The following is a 16,788-nucleotide window of genomic DNA, read 5'->3' on the forward strand; positions in this document are numbered from 1 at the left end:
TTTGTCTTTACTGCATTTGCAGAAGTATAACCAAGTGAAAAATACACTTATACAAAATACACATATTTAAGATACGTTCTCTTAAAGCAAGTCTAAATATCTTATATGTTGCTTCTCAAGTAAATGTATCTTGTTTTAAGGATTTTTAGACCATTTTAAATGGAAAACAAGACAAAAACACTTGATAACAATAGGATTTTTTGCAGTGATTTTCTTTACTGAATTAAACTTAATAAAAAGTATTTTTTTCCCCCTTTAATTCAGTGAATGTCATTTAGAGGTATTTTTAAATTATGATTTTGTCCTCTTTATTGTTAGTGAGCACGTTTAATACAACCTTTAAAGTCGGGGCACAATCTGAATAATCGGTTAAGAGCTAATGATTAATCGTTGCAATAATCGCTGAATAGTCGAATAATCGATTAATCAAAAAGAATCGTTAGATACAGCCCTAACATGCATGCAGAGAGGTGGAGTGTTTTCCCTTACCTGGCATGCAGCAGAAAGGAATGCAAGAGCGTAGTGTATGGAAGATGGTTAAAGCAGACTAGCACACTCAGCACTTAGAAGGCAGTGCCAGACATGGCGGCAGGGGGAGACTAGAGAAAAACTGGAAGCGAGAACACCCCACTTGTGAGGACACACACACAGGACATATAATTGTTCTGGTGCCAACCATCAATACTGTGCCAGCACACCAAAGGAATGCTCCTTTTTCAGCTGAATGCCAACTGACACATTCATGTTCTCTTTGATTGTTTAGTCCAGTTGTTTTTGTGTACTTCTATTGGTTAATACAGAACATGGTCTGGAAAAGTTTAGTCCAATGCATTTAAATGGCCAATTGCAAAATTAATTTAGAGTAAATTACAAACAATCTTCAGTTAAACTGGCAATAGAACTTAGGTATCAAGAAATAATTACGACAATAATTTCAGCCAATGAGCTCAGTAAGATTGCCTATTGTTGGTTTTCAACACAAGGCACCTTGTTTTTTCACCAATGCTCCAATTCATTGTGACTACTAAACAGGGCAAGCATGGCACTAAAATATGTTTTTTAGAATGAAACGTCAACAAACTTCAAATACTTTATACTGTGCTCTTAACTACCCTGAAGAAGCAGCTTCCATTTGTATAAATCGCATTTTTATGGGTCTGAAATCTCGTATGCCCCCTTGTGGTTAAAAGCCAAAAGAGCGATAAAGTGAGAACTTCCATATGGAGTGTACTGTATAGCCACAGAAAAACTGATTGTAAAACCCATTCTGTTTTAGAGCAATTTCAGAATTATACCACTTTCCACAAGCTAAACTGACCAACATATTTACTGATCACTCATTAACTGCAACATCTGTGGCTAAAATAACATGAAACAAATTAGAATGTAAAAATGATAAAATAAAAATGTTGGTTACTGCTAAGTTACAACAGCTTTTTGTAGTCCATCAATGTACTGGGTGAGCACCCTTTGTGCATAGGGCTACTGACCCCCTGAAAATTTAGTTGTTGTTTTTAATCTAGTACAATTAATTTTCAGTGCTCAACGAAATTGATTCTTTGGTGGCTGGTGACAGTCCAGAATACATGTACATTCACAACTTCTAAAACTAGAAGTAACTGGGTTCCCACACTTTTTGACCCAAATTTATTTTAAACCTTTCCAGTTGTTCATGAATACTGGAGACATTATACATACAGTGCATCCGGAAAGTATTCACAGCGCTTCACTTTTTGTTATGTTACAGCCTCATTCCAAAATGGATTAAATTCATTATTTTCCTCAATTCTACAAACAATACCCCATAATGACAACGTGAAAGAAGTTTGTTTGAAATCTTTGCAAATTTATAAAAAGAAAAAAAAAAAAAAACACACACCACACGTACATAAGTATTCACAGCCTTTGCTCAATACTTTGTTGAAGCACCTTTGGCACCAATTACAGCCTCAAGTCTTTTTGAATATGATGCCACAAGCTTGGCACACCTATTTTTGGGCAGTTTCTCCCATTCTTCTTTGCAGGACCTCTCAAGCTCCATCAGGTTGGATGGGGAGCGTCGGTGCACAGCCATTTTCAGATCTCTCCAGAGATGTTCAATCAGGTTCAAGTCTGGGCTCTGGCTGGGCCACTCAAGGACATTCACAAAGTTGTCCCGGAGCCACTCCTTTGTTATCCTGGCTGTGTGCTTAGGGTCGTTGTCCTGTTGGAAGATGAACCGTTGCCCCAGTCTGACGTCCAGAGCGCTCTGGAGCAGGTTTTCATCAAGGATGTCTCTGTACATTGCTGCATTCATCTTTCCCTTGATCCTGATTAGTCTCCCAGTACCTGCCGCTGAAAAACATCCCCACAGCGTGATGCTGCCACCACCATGCTTCACTGTAGGGATGGTATTGGCCAGGTGATGAGCGGTGCCTGGTTTCCTCCAGACATGACGCTTGCCATTCAGGCCAAAGAGTTCAATCTTTGTTTCTCATGGTCTGAGAGTCCTTCAGGTACCTTTTGGCAAACTCCAGGCGGGCTGTCATGTGCCTTTTACTGAGGAGTGGCTTCCGTCTGGCCACTCTACCATACAGGCCTAATTGGTGGAGTGCTGCAGAGATGGTTGTTCTTCTGGAAGGTTCTCCTCTCTCCACAGAGAAATGCTGGAGCTCTGTCAGAGTGACCATCGGGTTCTTGGTCACCTCCCTGACTAAGGTCCTTCTCCCCCGATGGCTCAGTTTGGCCAGGCGGCCAGCTCTAGGAAGAGTCCTGGTGGTTCCAAACTTCTTCCATTTACGGATGATGGAGGCCACTGTGCTCATTGGGACCTTCAATGCTGCAGACATTTTTCTGTACCCTTCCCCAGATCTGTGCCTCGATACAATCCTGTCTCGGAGGTCTACAGACAATTCCTTGGAGTTCATGGCTTGGTTTGTGCTCTGACATACACTGTTAACTGTGGGACCTTATATAGACAGGTGTGTGCCTTTCCAAATCATGTCCAATCAACTGAATTTACCACAGGTGGACTCCAATCAAGTTGTAGAAACATCTCAAGGATGATCAGTGGAAACAGGATGCACCTGAGCTCAATTTTGAGTGTCATGGCAAAGGCTGTGAATACTTATGTACATGTGATTTTTTTCATTTTTTATTTTTAATAAATTTGCAAAGATTTCAAACAAACTTCTTTCAAGTTGTCATTATGGGGTATTGTTTGTAGAATTTTGAGGAAAATAATAAATTTAATCCATTTTGGAATAAGGCTGTAATATAACATAAAATGTGGAAAAAGTGAAGCGCTGTGAATACTTTCCGGATGCACTGTATATCAGTGATGGAAACTCATCAGGGGTGAAAAAGGTGACAGAGATGCAAACCCCCTAGGGTGCACCTCCTTGAAGAATTTTTTTTTTTAAATATCAGCTTTAAAATGTGGATTTACAGTCGATTTTAGCATGAGGATTATAGCACGATGTGATGAGTATGGCAAGCTTAATTTACTTTTATTCATTCACAGGATATGAGTTGTTGATATTAACAATTAAATTTTCACTAGTTATAATTCTAATTTTTGATATCAAGGATGTAATTTTTACAAGTGGAAATGCCAATAGTTGATATCAATAACTACATTTCCACTAGTAAAAATGTGAATTCTTGATATAAAAAATTATGTCATCACTAGAAATCACATTCTTGATTTCAAAAATGGAATTTTAACAAGTAAAAACCATATATTTTTATATCTATAATTGAATTTTCACAAGTAAAGTTTCACACCGATATGTCATTCACTCTTATTCAAAATGCAATTATTGTTATCAAAAATTAGTTTCTTACTAGTTGAAATTCCAATCTCACTGATCAACAATTCTTTTCTTACTAGTAAAAATAGAATTTTTGATATAAACAATGCAATTTCTACAAGTGGAAATGCCCATTTTTAATATCAGCAACTGAATTTCAACTAGTAAAAATGCTCATTTTTGATATCAGATATTCAGTATTCACTAGTGACAATTTTAATCTCTGACATCTGTAATGTAATTGTTACTAGTAAGAAAGGTTTTTTTTAGATATCATTAATTACACTCCAAATTACTGATATCTGAAATTCACTTCCAGATATCAGAAATCCCAATTGTAACATGCTGAAATACATTTACAGACATCAAGAATTACCATTTTCACTAGTGAAAATGTATTTCTTGATTTCAGGAATTTATATTTTTACTAGTAACAATGTAATTGTTGATATCAAAAATTATATGTTTACTAGTAAGAAGTACTTTCTTGATATCAAGAATTCGAATTTTAACTCGTGAAAATGTAATTGTTGATATCTTTAATTACCTTTGCATAGTTTTGGCACCCTTTTAATTTTTAATCACATGAAGGATATGAATTGTTGGTATAAACAATTACATTTTCACTAGTTAAAATGCTAATTTTTGATATCAGGAATGTAATTTCTACTAGTGGAAATAGCAATTGTTGATATCAGTAATTACATTTCCACTAGTAAAAACGTAAATTCTTGATATCAACAATGACTTATTAATTTCAACTAGTAAAAATCATCATTCTTGATATCTGTAACTGAATTCTTACATGTTAAAAAGGAATTGTTACATTACTTTTTGGATATGTGCATAATGAGGAGTGCTTACGAGTTCCTTAAGTACCTTATGAATATTCAAAAAAGAAAGGAATACCCAAGGGGGAAAGAGAACCGCTAAGAGAGAGAGAGAGAGAGAGAGAGAGAGAGAGAGAGAGAGAGAGTCTGAGATACGCCCTGAAGATGAAACCTATTTATAGTTGTCTGTGTGAAACTGTATACTGAGAGTGTTGGTTGCTGAAAAGCCACCACCTTATTTGTAAGGCTGAAAAGCCAAAGACTGTGTTTGCGAAACTGAAACACCATTAAAGGTTGACTTACCTGGACTGCCTTCCCACTTCCTTCCTTACTATTGGAATCCTCTACAGGTGTATATTATTTTTTAATTTTTTATGATTAACATTTTTATTGATTCCACAAAGAAAAACAAAACATATATACAATGAATCAACATTTAACTCCCACTACTACCCCTCTCCAATCAAGAACCACCCCCACCCCAAGCGAACATCCCAGTGGTCTTACATATGTACACACACAGATAATAAAAATAAATAAATAACTAATATATATATATATATACACTATATTGCCAAAAGTATTCGCTCACCCATCCAAATAATTTAATTCAGGTGTTCCAATCACTTCCATGGCCACAGGTGTATAAAATAAAGCACCTAGGCATGCAGACTGCTTCTACAAACATTTGTGAAAGAATGGGCCCCTCTCAGGAGCTCAGTGAATTCCAGCATGGTACTGTGATAGGATGCCACCTGTGCAACAAGTCCAGTCGTGAAATTTCCTCCCTACTAAATATTCCACAGTCAACTGTCAGTGGTATTATAACAAAGTGGAAGCGATTGGGAATGACAGCAACTCAGCCACGAAGTGGTAGGCCACGTAAAATGACAGAGCGGTGTCAGCGGATGCTGAGGCGCGTAGTGCGCAGAGGTCGCCAACTTTCTGCAGAGTCAATCGCTACAGACCTCCAAAGTTCATGTGGCCTTCAGATTAGCTCAAGAACAGTGCGTAGAGAGCTTCATGGAATGGGTTTCCATGGCCGAGCAGCTGCATCCAAGCCATACATCACCAAGTGCAATGCAAAGCGTCGGATGCAGTGGTGTAAAGCACGCCGCCACTGGACTCTAGAGCAGTGGATACGCGTTCTCTGGAGTGACGAATCACACTTCTCCATCTGGCAATCTGATGGACGAGTCTAGGTTTGGCGGTTGCCAGGAGAACGGTACTTGTCTGACTGCATTGTGCCAACTGTGAAGTTTGGTGGAGGGGGGATTATGGTGTGGGGTTGTTTTTCAGGAGCTGGGCTTGGCCCCTTAGTTCCAGTGAAAGGAACTCTGAATGCTTCAGCATACCAAGAGATTTTGGACAATTCCATGCTCCCAAATTTGTGGGAACAGCTTGGGGATGGCCCCTTCCTGTTCCAACATGACTGCGCACCAGTGCACAAAGCAAGGTCCATAAAGACATGGATGAGCGAGTTTGGTGTGGAAGAACTTGACTGGCTTGCACAGAGTCCTGACCTCAACCCGATAGAGCACCTTTGGGATGAATTAGAGCGAAGACTGTGAGCCAGGCCTTCTCGTCCAACATCAGTGTCTGACCTCACAAATGCGCTTCTGGAAGAATGGTCAAAAATTCCCATAAACACACTCCTAAACCTTGTGGAAAGCCTTCCCAGAAGAGTTGAAGCTGTTATAGCTGCAAAGGGTGGGCCGACGTCATATTAAACCCTATGGATTAAGAATGGGATGTCACTTAAGTTCATATGCGTCTAAAGGCAGATGAGCGAATACTTTTGGCAATATAGTGTATATATATATATATATATATATATATATATATATATATATATATATATATACACAGTTGTGCTCAAAAGTTTGCATACCCTTGGAGAATTGGTAATATATGTACCATTTTAATTCTTATGGGATTCATATTCAACTGTAGGTTATAACAGAATGGTACAATCATAAAACAAAACATGGTAACAAAGAAAAAAACTGAAATGACCCTTAGTTCGTAATACTGTGTATTGTATTGCATCAATGACAGCGTGCAGTCTTTTGTAATAGTTGTCTATGAGGCCCCATATTCTTGCAGGTGTTATAGCTGCCTATTCGTCTTGGCAAAATGCCTCCAGGTCATGCAAAGTCTTTGGTCGTCTTGCATGAACTGCATGTTTGAAATCTCCCCAGAGTGGCTCGATGATATTAAGGTCAGGAGACTGTGATGGCCACTCCAGAATCTTCACCTTTTTCTGCTGTAACCACTGGAGGGTCAACTTGGCCTTGTGCTTAGGGTCATTGTCATGCTGGAAAGTCCAAGAACGTCTCATGTGCAGCTTTCGTGCAGAAGAATGCAAATAGTTCTGATAACATGTTGCATTCATCTTGCTATCAATTTTCACAAGATTCCCCGTGCCTTTAGAGCTCACACACCCCCAAAACATCAGTGAGCCACCACCATGCTTCACAGTGGGGATGGTATTCTTTTCACTATAGGCCTTGTTGACCCCTCTCCAAACATAGTGCTTATTGTTGTGACCATAAAGCTCTATTTTGGTCTCGTCACTCCAAATTACAGTGTGCCAGAAGCTGTGAGGCATGTCAAGGTGTTGTCGGGCATATTGTAACTAGGCATTTTTGTGGCACTGGCGCAGTAAAGGCTTCTTTCTGGCAACTCGACCATGCAGCTCATTTTTGTTCAAGAATCGTCATATTGTGCTCCTTGACACAACCACACCGTCTTTTTTCAGAGCAGCCTGTATTTCTCCTGAGGTTACCTGTTGGTTTTTCTTTGTATCCTGAACAATTCTTCTGGCAGTTGTGGCTGAAATCTTTCTTGGTCTACCTGACCTTGGCTTGGTATCAAGAGATCCCTGAATTTTCCACTTCTTAATAAGTGATTGAACAGTACTGACTGGCATTTTCAAGGCTTTGGATATGTTTTTATATCCTTTTCCATCTTAATGAAGTTCCATTACCTTGTTACACAGGTCTTTTGACAGTTCTTTTCTGCTCCTCATGGCTCAGTATCTAGCCTGCTCAGTGCATCCACGTGAGAGCTAACAAACTCATTGACTATTTATACACAGACACTAATTGCAATTTAAAAAGCCACAGGTGTGGGAAATTAATCTTTAACTGCCATTTAAACCTGTGTGTCACCTTGTGTGTCTGTAATAAGGCCAAACATTCAAGAGTATGTAAACTTTTGATCAGGGCCATTTGGGTTATTTCTATTATCATTATGATTTAAAAAGGAGCCAAACAACTATGTGATAATAAATGGCTATATGATCAGTCATGCAAACTTTTGAGCACAACTGTATATATATATATATATATATATATATATATATATATATATATATATATATATATATATATATATATATATATAATAAACATACAACTCTAAAACTATGCCTCTCTCTCCACATTCCCACTCCAAGAGCCACCCCAAAACATCAAATATCTACCCCTTTTCCCATTAAAAGAATACCATATCCCCAGCCTTCTACACATGACCTCTTCAAAGGCTGCCACCCTCCCCATCTCCTTACACCACTCCCAAATTGAGGGCACTCCCACCTACTTCCAGCCCCTTAAAACAATCTGCCTGCCTATCATCGTACTGGTCAGGACCCACATTTTTATGTGTTTGTCTCCTACATCGATGACCGCCCCATCACCCAAAACACAGAGTCTGGGGCAAAACGATATCCGAATGCCCAACATGTCACACACAAAACTCTGTACCTTCAACCAAAATTCCTGGATCTCAGCGCACCCCCAAAAAACATGGGCCGTGTCTCAATCCTCCGATTGGCAATGCCAGCAGGTGGGTGTGTCTTTAAGACCAAGCCTATACAGTCTAGAGGGGGTCCAATAGAATCTATGTACAATCTTGAATTTTATAAGTCGCACCCTTGCATCTCTAGGTACAGACTTGATGTTTTTTAGAATCCCATCCCACACTCCCTCCTCCAATACCAAATTCAAATCTTTCTCCCATAATCTCTTGATAGAGGTTAAAGCTCTGTCCCCCAGACTCTGAACTAGCAGGGAGTAATACACTGATGCCTTTTCCAAAAGCAGTAATCACCACTCCCAGTTCCCAAAAACACATTTTATAACATAAAATTCCGAGCAACAATTGTCCATCTTACCTTCCAGAGTTTTTTTTTTGCAGTGCTCACAGGTGAAATGAGGTGCCCAGGGTTTGTCTTGATCCCTGACAGGCATGCCGAAATATGCCTTGTAGGCAGTACTTTTTTGCTCTTGTCTCGATAAATTGGCCGCAGACATAGCAAAATGCTTCTGCCGGAGGCTTGCAGCCTCTTGATGCCATCTCAGAAAAAATTAAGATATGTATCCACTTAGACAGCTGGAACTAAACTGAACAGGTGGGCTTAAGGCCCCTGTATTTATACTACTATTTATTTTACTGGAAAGTTCTAGAAAGTTCTAGAAGTTACTCCAAGTTTACTCAGCACTGAATCTATCTGGAATGTTCTGGAAAATAGGTAAATTTCAAAATGTCACTGTCCTGGTCACAAAAGCAAAGTTTGTGTGGAATAATAGCCATTTTCTATACTTTTGAGGCATAAGCAGTCAGGTAATAACACACTACAAAGGAACCAAACAACAGCCATATGCTCGAGGCAGCATTCAAATAAATGTCCAAATGAAGGTCTTCGCTATGCTATCAAATTGCTTGAAATCTACAGGGAGAGACTGTAGCAGGTAGTTGAATTTTGGAATACAATTCATTTTAATAACATTACCTTCCCTATCATAGAAAATATAATGAAGCCCACCTGTTCACATCGCTCGAAAACTTTTTTATAAAGGGTCAAAATGAACTCTAACTAAATCACACAAATTTACCAGGAATAAAATGCCCAAATATTTTATGTATACACACTGGAAGGTGCCCAGTTGAAAAGCTGTTACTGGGCAGTACGCTGTCAGAGCCAAAGCTTCGGATTTAGACCAGTTGACTCTGTATCCTGAGAATTTAGAGAAGAAATTAATCCTGTGGAGACAAGGCATAGATCTAATGGGGTCGGAGACAAATAATAAAATATCATCTGTGTAAAGCAAAAGCTTATGCGCCACCCCTCCCGCCATCACCCCTGGAAAATCATCCTCCTTTCTTATTGCGGCTGCTAATGGTTCCAGGGCAAGACAGAACAATAATGTGGGAAAGAGGGCAACCCTGCCGGGTGCCCATACCCAGAGTAAAATAATCTGAAATTAATCCATTTGTTTGTACCGCCTACAAAGTAACTTAATCCATTCAATAAAAGTATTTCTGAACCTGTATATTTCCAAAATCTTAAAAAGATAATCTTATTCTACCATATCAAATGCCTTTTCCGCGTCAAGTGAGATGGCAGTGACTGGAGACCGATCATTCGCCACTGACCACATGATATTGATGAAACGCCTAATGTTTTCAGAAGAGCTACGACCCCAAATAAACCTCACTTGAACTATATGTATAAGAGATGTCATAACTTTACTGAATCGATTAGCTAGAATTTTTGACAAAATTTTAATGTCTAGCTTAATCAGGGAAATTGGACGGTAACTCTTACACTCACTTGGATCTATGTCCTTTTTAAGAATCAGACTAACCCAGGTTTGTGTCATGGTTGGCAGAAGCTTTCCATTCTTTAATGATTCTGTATAAACTTCTAACAAAAGTGGAGCCAGTTCTGTAGCATAAGATCTAAAAAATTCAGCAGCAAAGCCATCTGGCCCTGGAGACTTGCCTGTAGGCAGGGCCTTAATTACCTCATCAAGCTCCTCCAAGTTTATCTCAGAATCAAGGGAATTTTTTTGCTCAGTCATCAGTTTAGGGAGATCTAATGGTTCCACAATGTTTCTAATATCCTCATCAGTAGAAGAAGATGTGGAACTATAGAGATCAAGATAGAATACTTTAAAAGCATTATTACTACCAATGACCGAGGTAAATATTTCACCACTGCAGTTTTCACTGAGGGAAATGGTAGAAAAAGCCTCTCTCTGCTTTATATATCTAGCCAAAAGCTTCCCTGCTTTGTCCCCCGACTCACAGTATGACTGTCGTGCCCTGAATAACCAAAACTCCCCTTTCCGCGACAAAATAGTATTATATCTGTATTTCAATCGGGTCAATTCCCTGAGGCCATCAGACAACATTCGGCGCTTCAGCTCTTCCTCGGCACTTTTAATATTCCCTTCTAACTCCATGAGTTCTCGTGCTTTGGATTTTTTGATGATACTGTATGATCTGGCCCCTAAGAACTGCCTTAAGTGCCTCCCAAGCTACGCCCACAGAAGAAACTGAGGACCAGTTGGTCTCCATATAAACATTGATTTCATTCTTTAACATTTGATGAAAATCAAGATTTTGCAAAAGGGATACATTAAAGCACCAACTATATGATTTCTTTTTCTTTGTATGTGGCAACACCTCTAAACCCACCAGGACGTGATCTGAAACTAAGATGTTTCCAATTGAGCAGTCAACAACAGATGAAATGAGGGACTTAGATATAACAAAAAATCTATTCTAGAATAAATGTTATGGACTGATGTAAAAAATGTATAGTTCCTACCAGATGGGTAAGACCAAGATTTTTACACATCCTGTGAAGCATCAATGTTGCTCTAGGGGGCTTACACACTTTTGCTTTACTATGATCAAGGACTGAGTCCATCAATAGATTAAAGTCTACTCCCAATATTATATCATGAGGGGTGCCATCGGCTTGCAACATCCCTTCAAGATCTATAAAAAATCCCTGATCATCAATGTTAGGTGCATAAATATTATCCAAAATCAAACAAACAGAAAAAAGTTAACCCTGCGCATAACAGCGCCAACCGGCGTCCATCCCTCTAAACTCAAAAAGTCCATGTACGCCTGCTAGAGTCTCCGCGACAACTTTGCTGTTGGATTGCTCAAGTCCGGTGCTTCTATACAGATTCTGCGAGACAGAATTACATAACAGAAAATAATATATAAAACAAACTCCAGCCAATAGGCAGAATAAACACCAAGAATGTGAAGATTCATTCACAAACTGTTACAAAGGTGTGTTCCTCCACAAAACAAATGCCAGCTGCTAGCGGAACCAGCACACACACACACACACACACACACACAAAAAACCTTCCATTCAGTTTCCTCTGACAGTCAAATGAATGTTCAGTGAGCTGGCTGTTCATGAGTGCAGCAGATGACTTAATCCTCCCAATGTCCTACAAAAAATACTCCACAAAACAAACTCCAGCCAATAGGAGGCATAAACACAAGGCACATGCAGACTCATCCAAAAACTGCCCCGAAGGAGTGTAATGGGGCTTTTCCACTGCATGGAACAGCTGAGCCGATCCTAAATGTGCCGTCAAAACCCTGCAGATCACTGATTGGTCAGAGAGAATCATCACTACCAGCGTCACTGGATTTGCGACACGGGACATCAACCCGCTAGTTTTAAAGTTAGTAACAGCGACATCATTTGTTCACGCGACTTTCGAATTGTAAAAAGAAATGGCTGTGCACAAAACCACAACGTGGTCAATAAACGAGGTGCAGATGTTCCTCTCTTTAGCAATGAACGAAACAACGTGAAATGTTAAAGTCTTTCAGGAAGTGTCTCAGCTGTTGGCCGCCCACGGCTACCACTGGACCTACCAACAGTGTAGGGAAAAGTAAAAAAAAACTTAAAAGTGACTACAGAACCATCAAGGACCACAACAGCCAGAATGGTTCAAACAGAAGAAAGTGGAAGTGGTTAGACCAAATGGACGCTATCTATGGCAATAGACCGGCGCTCAATGGGAGGGAGAGTGCCCTGGACTCGGCCACGGCGTTGTTGGAGTCCACGATGGAGGGTGGTACATTTTGTTACATTAACTCTATATTCTGCTTGAAAGCTTCACTTTATTTAGTTGACCAGCTACTGGAAAGCTTGCTTCTAAAACAACCAGGCCAATTTCACCATGCAACAACTGCTTTATGCAGCAAAATGAGCTAGTAGCTAACAGCTAGCAGTCGTGTTATTGTTTATGATCAGTAATGTTTGTGTCGCATTTAAGATGATGTCACGGCAGTAGAGGCAGCGCAACTATGACAATCAGCCTATAATCCCACCCATGTTGAGGCGGCACTAAACTGCAGTGGAAAAGCAAGCTCAGAAAAGTGAGCAGAGTCGAATCGAGTCGAACTGTAACGTGCAGTGGAAAAGTGCCATTATTCCACAAAACAAACTCCAGCCGCTAGGCGGAACCAGCACAAAAAGAAACAAAACAGGTGCCCGTTTCCTCGGACGGTCGAGTGTATATTCAGCGAGACAAGCTACTTGGGGGCAACGTGAGAAACACACTATGACTTCCTGAGTCCATCAATTTTATGAAAAACATTGCTTGTTGTGGGCATGTAAATATTTTGCAGCCATCCTTAGTATCTATTCTCAATTTGGCCAGAAACATCAGCGCAAAAGCGATCCTCTGTCAATGCAAGAGTTTCTAGAAGGAGTGTTACTACACAAAACATACTCCAGCCGCTAGGCTGAACCAACACAAAAAGAAACAAAATGGCGCCCAACTTCCTCAGACAGTCAAGTGTATGTACAGCAAGTCAATCCACTCGGGGGCCACATGAGAAACACCAAATGGCTAACTCACCCCATTGACTCTATGAAAGACTATGCTTGCTGCGGGCATGTAAAAACTTTGCGCCCATCCTTAGTATTTATTCTCAGTTTGGCCGGAAACATCAGTGCAAAAGCGATCTTCCGTTGATGTAAGAGTTTCTTGCATTCCTTGAATAGATCACGTTTCTCTCTTGTCGAATTCGCAAAGTCTGGGAACAAGAAAATGCTGTGATTTTTCCAAGAAAGCTTTCCTTTGCTCCTCATCTCACGCAACACAAGATCTTTATTGGATGATCTCAGGAATTTGGCCAGAATTGATTGGGGCCTGTCTCCCTCAGCGGATCTCCGAGCCGGAACTCTGTGAGTTCGCTCGATTTCCAGCTTATGGCCTGTTATATCGAGCAGACTCGGGAAGAGCTCGTCCAGGAATTTCACCATATCTCGGCCTTCCTCATGCTCAGGAATTCCAACAATTTGGATGTTGTTTCGCCGGTTATGATTCTCCAAATCCTCCAGTTTTTCCAAAACATGTTGAAGTTTATCTTGGTCACTAGCGGATTAGCAACTAATTCCCTCTCCGATGACTCCAAATAATCAATCCGTCTCTCGACGTCCCCGATTCTTGTAACCAACTCAGAGAATTCCGTTTCCATTGCCGTAATCGATCGACGTATTACAGCAAGATCCTCTAAGTCGGCAATAACTATCGTCAGCATCACAGTCATGCTCGCCAGTTGCCGCTGGATTTCTCCCGCCGCACCTTCCAAACCAAGTCCCTGGTCTGCAGGCCTGTCAGAGGTTTCAGCTTGAGCACGTAAGTGTCTTTTAATATCTCCAGAGCCAGAGGATTTTGAATTCTTTGCCATGTTAACTTCAAAGAACAGATTTGTAGCAGGGTGTATCGAATCTCACCGGTTTATGACACAAAATTAACCAAAATTTAGCAAAGTGCGCATAACCATTATTTTTATATTTAATAACATTGTTTAATATTGTAATGTGTATCGAGATATGTCCATCTGCAGAGCCGCAGAGCAACAGCAGTTTCAGGCCCAATGCGGTGTTAGATTAGTGCCATCTATCATTTGAGCATCATTTCTTACGTTCGTTTGCTTTTTTAGATTTAAAATGTGCTGTTTTTACATCGATCTCATGTAATGGTAGCCTTTTCAACACTTTTCAATAAGGTTCCATGTGTAAACATTAGTTAATATGTTTACCAAAAATACCAGATTTAATAAAACTTTACATAGACAACAACTTACCGTGCTCTCTGGCATGATAGTTCTGTCATTAACTCTGCCCGTAACATCAGTCTGGAGACTGTGGGCCTGAAACTGCTGTGGCTTAAGGCTGATTTATACTTCTGCGTTAAACCTACGGCTCTGCGGCTCAGCTGATCGATACTATTATGTATAGTGTATCTGTGTGCTGTTGATAAATGTATGAAAACGTGTTTCATCGCTTTGCATAAAATCATAGGCTAAAGTAATGTTTGGGTATTAGGAACAAGGAGGAGAATATATAAAAATCTAACAAACATGTTACTATGTACACGAACTTGTGTCTCTTGGCCCTGTTGACAGCACTAAAAATTACCTTGGCCATCTAACTAAAAATGATAGACCTCATATATACATATAGCCTACAGTTGAAGTCAGAAGTTTACATACACATTAGCCAAATACATTTAAACTCAGTTTTTCACAATTCCTGACATTTAATCATAAAAAACATTCCCTGTCTTAGGTCAGTTAGGATCACTACTTTATTTTAAGAATGTGAAATATCAGAATAATAGTACAGAGAATGATTTATTTCAGCTTTTATTTCTTTCATCACATTCCCAGTGGGTTAGATGTTTACATACAATTTGTTAGTATTTGGTAGCATTGTCTTTAAATTGTTAAACTTGGGTCAAACATTTTGGGTAGCCTCCCACAAGCTTCTCACAATAAGTTGATGGAATTTTGGCCCATTCCTCCAGACAGAACTGGTGTAACTGAGTCAGGTTTGTAGGCCTCCTTGCTCGCACACACTTTTTCAGTTCTGCCCACAAATTTTCTATCAGATTGAGGTCAGGGCTTTGTGATGGCCACTCCAATACCTTGACTTTGTTGTCCTTAAGCCATTTTGCCACAACTTTGGAGGTATGCTTGGGGTCATTGTCCATTTGGAAAACCCATTTGCAACCAAGCTTTAACTTCCTGGTTGATGTCTTGAGATGTTGCTTCAATATATCCACATATTTTCCTTCATCATGATGCCATCTATTTTGTGAAGTGCACCAGTCCTTCCTGCAGCAAAGCACCCCCATAACATGATGCTGCCACCCCCATGCATCACGGTTGGGATGGTGTTCTTCAGCTTGCAAGCCTCACCTTTTTTCCTCCAAACATAACAATGGTCATTATGGCCAAACAGTTAAATTTTTGTTTCATCAGACCAGAGGACATTTCTCCAAAAAGTAAGATCTTTGTCCCCATGTGCACTTGCAATCTGTAGTGTGGTTTTTATGGTGGTTTTGGAACAGTGGCTTCTTCCTTGCTGAGCAGCCTTTCAGGTTGAGTTGATATAGGACTCGTTTTACTGTGCATATAGATACTTTTCTACCTGTTTCCTCCAGCATCTTCACAAGGTCCTTTGCTGTTGTTCTGGGATTAATTTGCACATTTCGCACCAAACTACGTTCATCTCTAGGAGACAGAATGCGTCTCCTTCCTGAGCGGTATAATGGCTGCATGGTCCCATGGTGTTTATACTTGTGTACTATTGTTAGTACAGATGAATGTGGTTCCTTCAGGCATTTGTAAATTGCTCCCAAGGATGAACCAGACTTGTGGAGATCCAAAAACATTTTTGTGAGGTCTTGGCTTATTTTTTTTATTTCCCCATGATGTCAAGCAAAGAGGCACTGAGTTTGAGGGTAGGCCTTAAAATACATCCACAGGTACACCTCCTATCAGAAGCTAATTGTCTAAAGGCTTGATATAATTTTCTGGAACTTTCCAAGCTGCATAAATGCACAGTTCACTTAGTGTATGTACACTTCTGACCCACTGGAATTGTGATTATAGTCCATTAAAAGTTAAACAATCTGTCTGTAAACATTTGTTGGAAAAATGACTTGTGTCATGCACAAAGTAGATGTCCTAAACGACTTGCCAAAACTATAGTTTGCTGATATTAAATCTGTGGAATGGTTAAATGAGTTTTAATGACTTCAACCTAAGTGTATGTAAATTTCTAACTTCAACTGTATATATGCTAAAATATATTTTGAGTGTAGGGTGAAAGTTCTACCTGTCAGTCGGCTTTGAAGGGAAATAACTGTGCAATCGGACAATTTGAAAAGTGCATACATACATGACTTTTTCAGTGTACATGATATCAACATTTAGTCTATAAGAACCCCAGTTTGAAGCTTAGTTTATGCATTCCATAAAAATAACAGAATTTCCATAATGTTTGTGCATGGATTAAATGCAAGTCTAATTTTGGTTGA

The sequence above is a fragment of the Myxocyprinus asiaticus genome, chromosome 13 (genome assembly GCF_019703515.2).
Source record: "Myxocyprinus asiaticus isolate MX2 ecotype Aquarium Trade chromosome 13, UBuf_Myxa_2, whole genome shotgun sequence".
Taxonomy (NCBI): domain Eukaryota; kingdom Metazoa; phylum Chordata; class Actinopteri; order Cypriniformes; family Catostomidae; genus Myxocyprinus; species Myxocyprinus asiaticus.